Source organism: Bubalus bubalis, chromosome 14 (assembly GCF_019923935.1).
Source record: "Bubalus bubalis isolate 160015118507 breed Murrah chromosome 14, NDDB_SH_1, whole genome shotgun sequence".
Classification (NCBI taxonomy): domain Eukaryota; kingdom Metazoa; phylum Chordata; class Mammalia; order Artiodactyla; family Bovidae; genus Bubalus; species Bubalus bubalis.
Window position 1 is genome coordinate 6747419 of NC_059170.1, and position 7840 is coordinate 6755258.

The following is a 7840-nucleotide window of genomic DNA, read 5'->3' on the forward strand; positions in this document are numbered from 1 at the left end:
CACACTCCGGGGCACCGCTTACGCCCACCACGGTGGGAACGGGGCCCCCTGGAGGTGTGCAGGGAACACGTCCCCTATCACATGGCCTCAGTGCTGCTCTTCAGGGAGTGGGGGGAGAGGCCCTGAGCACGTGCTGCTTGGTGCACAGCCCGAGGGGCCTTAGGGAGAGAGGCCCCTGCAGAGCAAATGGAAATCTAACAAGGACATTGTCCCCCAGAGAAGGTCAGGAGGAACGTACGTGTGTGTGTGTGTGTTGGCCGTGTCTCCACAAGGCAAAAGCAGCAAGTAATTTGTTCCTGAGCTAATCTCATTAGGGCAATTTAAGGGAGGGTCTGCCCAGCAGGGTACCTGGAGGCAGGTGTCTCCAGGAGACGCGATGTTCTGACACCCCCACCCCCACCCGGGTACTGACCACAGCGCTGGAGCCACGGGGGGGACCGCAAGCGCTGATGGCTTGATTGCAAGCATCTGTACCTATGAGCCTCAGCTTCTGGTTTGCGGCTTGCAGAAACTGTAGCTTTTTTATTTTCTAAATGAAAAATCATTTTTATCGTGAAAGTGATAAATATTCATTGTGCAAAGAATTAACCCCACGAGTACAGCGTTGTAGCATTTCTGTTGGAGTCAACAGTTCCAAGAGCTGCGTTTTCCATAAGGATCTGCCGTGTCCCCTGTGTCCCCCCCCAGTGCTCCTAGAGGGGAGCTGAGGCTCCCCAGGCTCACTCTGGTCTGGCCACAAGTGACGCCTGGGGACAGGGATCATTTCCGGCTGCCTGTGATCCACTCCCCTCTCTGAAGCTGCCCGACGTCCTTTAGGGAATCGCCCCTCCCCCATGTAGGAGGGGTGCTGGCTAAGCCCTGGTGACTTCGGTGACAACGTCCCTCCTGAAAGCTGAGGGGCGAGGCCTGCCCTCTCCACCTGTCTTTCCTGAAAGGTGGGCACTTAGCCTGACCCCTCAACACTCTTTCCTAGGACTTTGTTTTGAGTAACTGAAGGAAAGAAGAGGAATTAAAGGGAGGGGGTTCGGGATGGGGAACACATGTATACCTGTGGCGGATTCATTTTGATATTTGGCAAATCTAATACAGTTATGTAAAGTTTAAAAATAAAATAAAATTAAAAAAAAAAAAATAAAGGGAGATCCCTTCTCCCAGGCAGTGTCGCTGTGAGATGCTCTTTCTTGGCCCCATGGAGTCCTGTGGTCCCTGCCTGGTCCTCCCTGTCTCTTCTAATCTGTAGGGCTCAAGATCCTGCAGGGAAAGCCCACTGTCCTCTCATCACCCACGTGGGTCTCTACAGTTTGCAACCAAGAACCCTAATTACCCTTGTGATCCATCTGGCCATTCAGGTGAGATCACCCTCACCCCCCACCCTCCTGCTGCCCGGAGAAACGATAACCTGCTGGTGCCATCTCTTACCAGGATCCCGCCTTTGAAACTGCAACCCTGAATGGGTTGGAAAATTCAATGCCTTTTTAATAAGTGGGCTCTCTTTGGGGCAGGGGAGCTGGTACTTTTACTGTGAGGGTCTTTCTCCTTTGGTGATAATTGAAATTCATAACATTCATCAGAGGTCATTAATATTACTTTTGTGGAAAGAGCAGCATCCAGACCAACCTCCAGAAGGATTTCTTTCACAATCCAATCAAATTATATGCAATTTGAACAAGAGTTTTTATAAGCATGTGCCCAGCCAACTTTCAATAACATAAGAATTAAAAAATACTTTTCTTCCTTTTCCCACCTCTGCTCCACCCCAAGGAATTGTAGAGCTTGAGAAATTGAGTTCTGGGATGACTTCCATAATTAAAACCTCACGCTTGTATAGCAATGGTATGAATGAGCCTGGCTACTCCAAACCAGACTGATCCATGATTTCCCTGGTCTTTGTTTGAGTCAGGATTCTTGCTGTTAAATGAAGAAGCTCAATTCAAATCAGCTTAAACAAACAAACAAATGAAAAACACAGAATTAAGGGCTCATGTAACTGAAGAGCTCAGAGACAGACTGACTTCAGGTATGGCTGTATCCAGGTGCTCACAAAATGTCATCTGAACCCAGTTTCTCTGCATTTCTTAAGTCTAATGTTCTTTGGTACTGGCTTCAAATGAAGTCAGGCAGGGTCTGGGCTTACCTTCTCCCGGCTGAGTCATACTGGTGGAAAGGGGGCTTCCCCACCCCCCCTTTTTATTTCATACTAGAGCAACCTTTTGATTGAGTTTCATTTGAACAATTATTCTCATGTGCTCCTCCTTGAACCAGTTGCAGTGGCTAGCTTTCGAACTGTGGTGCTAGAGAAGACTCTTGAGAGTTCCTTGGACTGCAAAGAGATCAAACGAGTCAATCCTAAAGGAAATCAACTCTGAATATTCATTGGAAGGACTGTTGCCAAACTGAAGCTTCAATACTTTGGCCACCAGATGCAAAGAGCTGACTCTTTGGAAAAGACTCTGATGCTGGGAACGGTTGAAGGCAAAAGGAGAAGGGGGCAACAGAGGATGAGATGGTTAGATAGCATCATTGATTCAAAGGATGTGAATTTGAGTGAACTCCAGGAGATAGTGGAGGCAGAGGAGCCTGACATGCTACAGTCCATGGGGTCACAAAGAGTCGGATATGACTTAGCGGCTGAACAACAACAAGGGAAAAGTAGATACTGATGGACCAGGCCTGGAGTGTGTCTACTCAGACGCCAGAGACTAAAAGTTGGGAGAGGTAGCTTTTCCAAAGGAGAATCAGGAGCCAGAAGAAGGAGTGACAGATGCTGGGGAACAAGCCTATGAAGTCCTAAACTCACCCATGCCTGTCTCTCTCGTTGCTCATAGAGGTTGTATATGTGGCGACCCTCTGGTGTGGAGGACTCAGCCCTCATTCTCTCCTACTGCTGGCTCCAAGCCTGCCTCCCCTGAGAAAGAATACTTTCAGAGAATGGAAGTTGAAGGGGCAAGGGTGCCCCCTGCCAGACACCCTGAGGTGTCCCTGCTCTGAGCGCCCCACCACAGGGCAGCTCTTCACCCTCCACGGCCCTGGCACACTCTTCCTAACCCTTTCTGGGAACATGCTGTGGGTCTTTGAGACTCATGTGAGGATGACACAGTGTGGCTGGAATGAAGATCAACTCAGGGGCCAGGTCACCTTGCAGAAGTGTGGTTATCGAGCCAGCTTTTGTGGAGCCCAGAGGAGAAATAGAGGCTTCTGGAGTCAGACTTCAAAGGTTTGCATCTCAGCTCTGCCAGTTACAGTTCTGTGGTCTTGGCTACGTCACTTAGGTTCTGCTTCTGTTTCTTCACATTTAAAATAGGTCAGATAATATGTATTGACCTGTAAGTGTGGTTGCGAGGATTAAATGAGCTAATGTGTGCCCCTAGAGCACACAGTCAGTGCTCAGTGAGTATTACCTGCCGCCGCACCATCTGATGGTGCGCTTCCCCTGAGAGAGTTACAATTTACATCCATTTCCAAGATTGGGAACGTGTGACACGAAGCACTTGCACCTCTCACAGACACCTCCCTTGGTGCCTGGCTCTAAATCACCAATGTCAGGAATAAAGGAGAAAAAGTAGATTATCAAAGATGACTTGCATTTAACGCCCTCCTCGGAGGCTCCTGACAGCACCACCTGATTTAATGACTACCAAATGCACAGTGAAAGTATGTTTGGTGGCTTCACAGCAGAGCATAGGGCTTCCCTGGTAGCTCAGCTGGTAAAGAATCCACCTGCAATGCAGGAGATCCTGGTTTGATTCCTGGGTGGGGAAGATCTGCTGGAGAAGGGATAGGCTACCCACTCCAGTATTCTTGGGCTTCCCTGGTGGCTCAGACACTAAAGAATCTGCCTGCAATGTGGGAGACCTGGGTTCAATCCCTGGGTTGGGAAGATCCCCTGGAGAAAGAAATGGCAGTCCACTCCAGTATTCTGGCCTGGAGAATTCCATGGACTGTATAGTCCGCAGGGTTGCAAAGAGTCGGACAAGACTGAGCAACTTTCACTCACAATGGAGCATAAAAGAAGGGAACTTATGTGCCAGGTATGGGGTGAGGATTCTCCCTGTGCTATTTCCTTTACTATTTTGTCGACCTGTGAGTTAGGTATCATACCGATTTTATGGATGAGGAAAACAAAGTCCAGATGAGTTAAATAATTTGCCCAAAGTCACACAGTAAGAATCAGAGTTGGGATTTGAATCCAAGGCAGTCTGGTTTCAAAACACAGGTTTTTTTTTTTTAACTTTTAAAAAACTTTTCAACTCTTAGCACCACATATATGCTGGTGCTAAGAATGTTGTCAAATTCCTTGGAACATAGGGGCTTCCCTGGTGGCTCAGTGGTAAAGAATCTGCCTGTCAATGCAGGAGACACGGGTTCGATCCCTGGCCCAGGAAGATCCCATGTGCCGTGGAGTAACCAGGCTCACGCGCCACAACTATTGAGCCTGTGCCCTGCAACAAGAGAAGCCAGCATGGCAAGAAGTCTTCACTGCAGCTAGAGAGTAGCCCCAGCTCTCTGCATCTAGAGAAAAGCCCGTGCAGCAATGAAGACCCAGCACAGCCAAGAATAACAAGCTAAATAAATAAAAATTGTTAGAAAAATTCTGTGGAAGATAAAGGTTTCTAACAAATTAAATTGTTTTTTATCTTATATTGGGGCATAGTTGATTAACAATTTTAGTTTCAGGTATACAGTAAAGCGATTTGGGTATACATATACATGTATCTATTCTTTATCAAATTCCTTTTCCGTTTAAAAACCCATGTAATTTTAATTCCACGTCATTCTTTAAAGGAACGAAATAGACCCCAAGGGTGCCGTCTGTCTCTTGGATGACTCATGGGTCACTGGATAGCCAAGGAGTGTCCACATTTTTTATTAAGACATTCATTTCAGAAGAACATTCTGAAGGATTTCATTACTTTTAATCACTATTTCGCAATTAATTAGGAACCGTTTTTGATGAATGAGGGATAGGAATCGACTCTTGATGGCTCAAGGAAAGTTAGGGCTGGCATCACAACTGAAACCTGCAGAGGTGGACGGGTCCCGCCCTGGCTGAGTCTGCAGAAGAGCTGCTGCTGGACATGGGAGATGTGACCCTGCAGGGAAGCTGGTCAGCAGGGGGCGTGGGTGTCACCTGAGAGCGCAGCCCCTCGGCTCTGGTGCTCAGATCCTGTGCGGGGAGTGGTCACCCCTGCTGGTGGGCGTCCTGTGTCCAGCAACTGTCCCCATAGGAACAGACTGGTACATACTGAGAGCTGTGCAAATCTGATTGCAAATCTGATTCAATGTGTTTCATTGTTCTCCTAATCTGTACAGCGTTCACTGCCTGGACCGGCTAGTCCTGGGTCCCACCTTCTCAGGGTCGGATAGGAACCACCTTGGAGTCAACGAAGAAACCAAGTCCCCGCCCGACCGAGAGTCATCTGTGCCCGGCAGCCCTGCACTGGGAGAAGAACCGTGTCAGTGACCCAGGGTGTAGACCGGAGCTTCTCTGACCTGAATCCAAACCCGCTCCCTGATGGGAGGCCGAGGAGTTCAGCTGTGGGGCTCGGTCACCCAGCGAGGGTCTGCTGGTTAGCACGTGGTCAGTGGGCACCCCTCAGAACCCGAGACTCGCCCCTTCCATCCTCTCGAAGCAGGGGTGCCCTGGACGCCAGTTCATCAACTGCGCGTGGTGCCAGGGTCTCCCAAGCACCGTGTCCCGCTGGTGCCCCATCTCTTGACACCCCTGGGCGCCAGGCCCGGTCGACCACTTCACCCTGGAGGCTGGTTCCAGGGCCTATTTCACAGCTCATTCAAGAGGAAAATGAGGAGGATGCTTCCATTTCACCTGCCAAACGATTTAATTCCCAAGGGACTTGGTCACCATGGCATCAGCGTGGTCTGGTTCCTGGGTCATTTTTAATTTGTATTCTGATGAAACTACCCAGACCCCATAAAGCTCTGTGTTTGGCCCCAACAGAAGTTGCACGGCTGGGCCCAAGGCGACCTCTGGTCAGAGGTCTGGGGGCCAGAAGGGGAGGGGAGCAGAGTGTATCTGATCATTTCACGTGTGAGGTGACACTCACAGTGAGTGATGGGCTCCAGTCCCCCCTGAAGCTGGAGCCCCGTGAAAACACATCTGATAAATGTCCAATTAAATGTTCAGTGTGTTTGCTTAGTTGCTCAGTCATGTCCTACTCTTTGTGACCCAATGGATTGCAGCCCGCCAGGCTCCTCTCTCCGTGGGGATTCTCCAGGCAAGAATACTGATGTGGGTTGCCATGCCCTTCTCCAGGGGATCTTCCCAACCCAGGGATTGAACCCAGGTCTCCCACATTGCAGGTGGATTCTTTGCCATCTGAGCCACCAGGGAAGCCCAAGAATACTGGAGTGGGTAGCCTATCCCTTCTCCAGTAGATCTTCCTGACCCAGGAATTGAACCGGGGTCTCCTGCATTGCAGGCAGATTCTTTACCAGCTGAGCTATCGGGGAAGGCCAGATGAACCCTTATTCCCAGAGCAGTTTTAGCCCCAGATGTCTTCAAGCTTCTGACCTTTCTCATACCCGTATTTACGTGCAGATCATTAGCCTCCCCTTCCCGCATCCTCCTCCTCGTGGGGGGCAGTGAGGACGCCTGGGCACCCTCAGGTCAAACAGGCGACATAGGGTGTGAGCGGGAGAGGGGGCTGGTCTGCTGGTGGGAAACTCGAAGGAGGGGAATGGAAGCCAGGGCCTGAATCAACATGCTGAGCCCTGAGCGGTGCCCCCACCTGGTCTGTCCCCCAAACCCTGAGGTCTCCACGGTGGACTCCCCTGAAGCTCTTGATGCTTCCTAGGGATTTAAGGTCCTGCATTCCTTGGAGATGCTCTCACAGCTGCGATGGGCCAGGAAGGCCTCTCAGGAGCCTGAAGACTCAGAACCTGTCCCGGTAAAAGGTGGTAGTTGTGTCACTTGGGTTCTGAGGTTGCAGGTCGGATTCTGAGGTCAGTGACCCGAAGGAAATGGGAGCAGAGCACTGGGCCTCGGAGGGGCAGGGCCTCCTTGGGTCTGCGCAGACAGGTGGGAATCAGAGTGAATTAAATCCTCCAAGGAGGATCGACAGGCCCTTATCCATAGGAGAGAACAGGGCCAGAGCTCCAATGTCTGCTCCAGGAGCCGGTCCCTAGCCTGATTCCTCCCCAACCCTGTCAGAGACCGGTTGAGTAAAGCAGATTCAAGCTGGTGGAACCTTGGGGGTCATTTCATAGTTTTCATCCCACAGGCGGCAGCAGCACTGAGGCTGGGGCGCGATGTGACCTGGGCAGGGAGCAGGCGCAGAGGGGCACTAGAGTCCTGGTTTGCCCACTACGGTGGACAATCCCCTGAATATGACACAGTGGTCCTCCCAGAATGGAGGAGGGGGCTCAGATACTGAACCAACTGTAAAAGAATCATGTTGTGTGCTAAAGGGGGAAAAAGTAAGAGCCAGTAATTGCTCTCCTCCATCTTTACTGGGTGCTTCAAAGAACAGAGACTCAGGAGGAAACGTAACATTTTTATTGAAGTCTAGAAAAGCCTGAGGGGGTGTGGGGAAGCTAATTGGGCCACTCTTCTGTCTTCTTAACTGTTTCACATCAGGCCACATCTCACTCACAGAGAGGACAGCAAACGGGACTGGTAAGTGCTTTAAGGAATGAACATTTCCAGTTTGACTTTATAAGTTCCCAAAGTGTATACACACTTGGTTTCCTCTAACCGTTCATTTTACAAATGTTTATTGAGCACCTACTGTGTGCTGGGCCCTGCATGGGGCGGGGGCGGGGGTTCAGCAGTGAACAGGGCAGGCAAGGTCCCCTCCCAAATGAAGCGGATGTTCTAATGGGG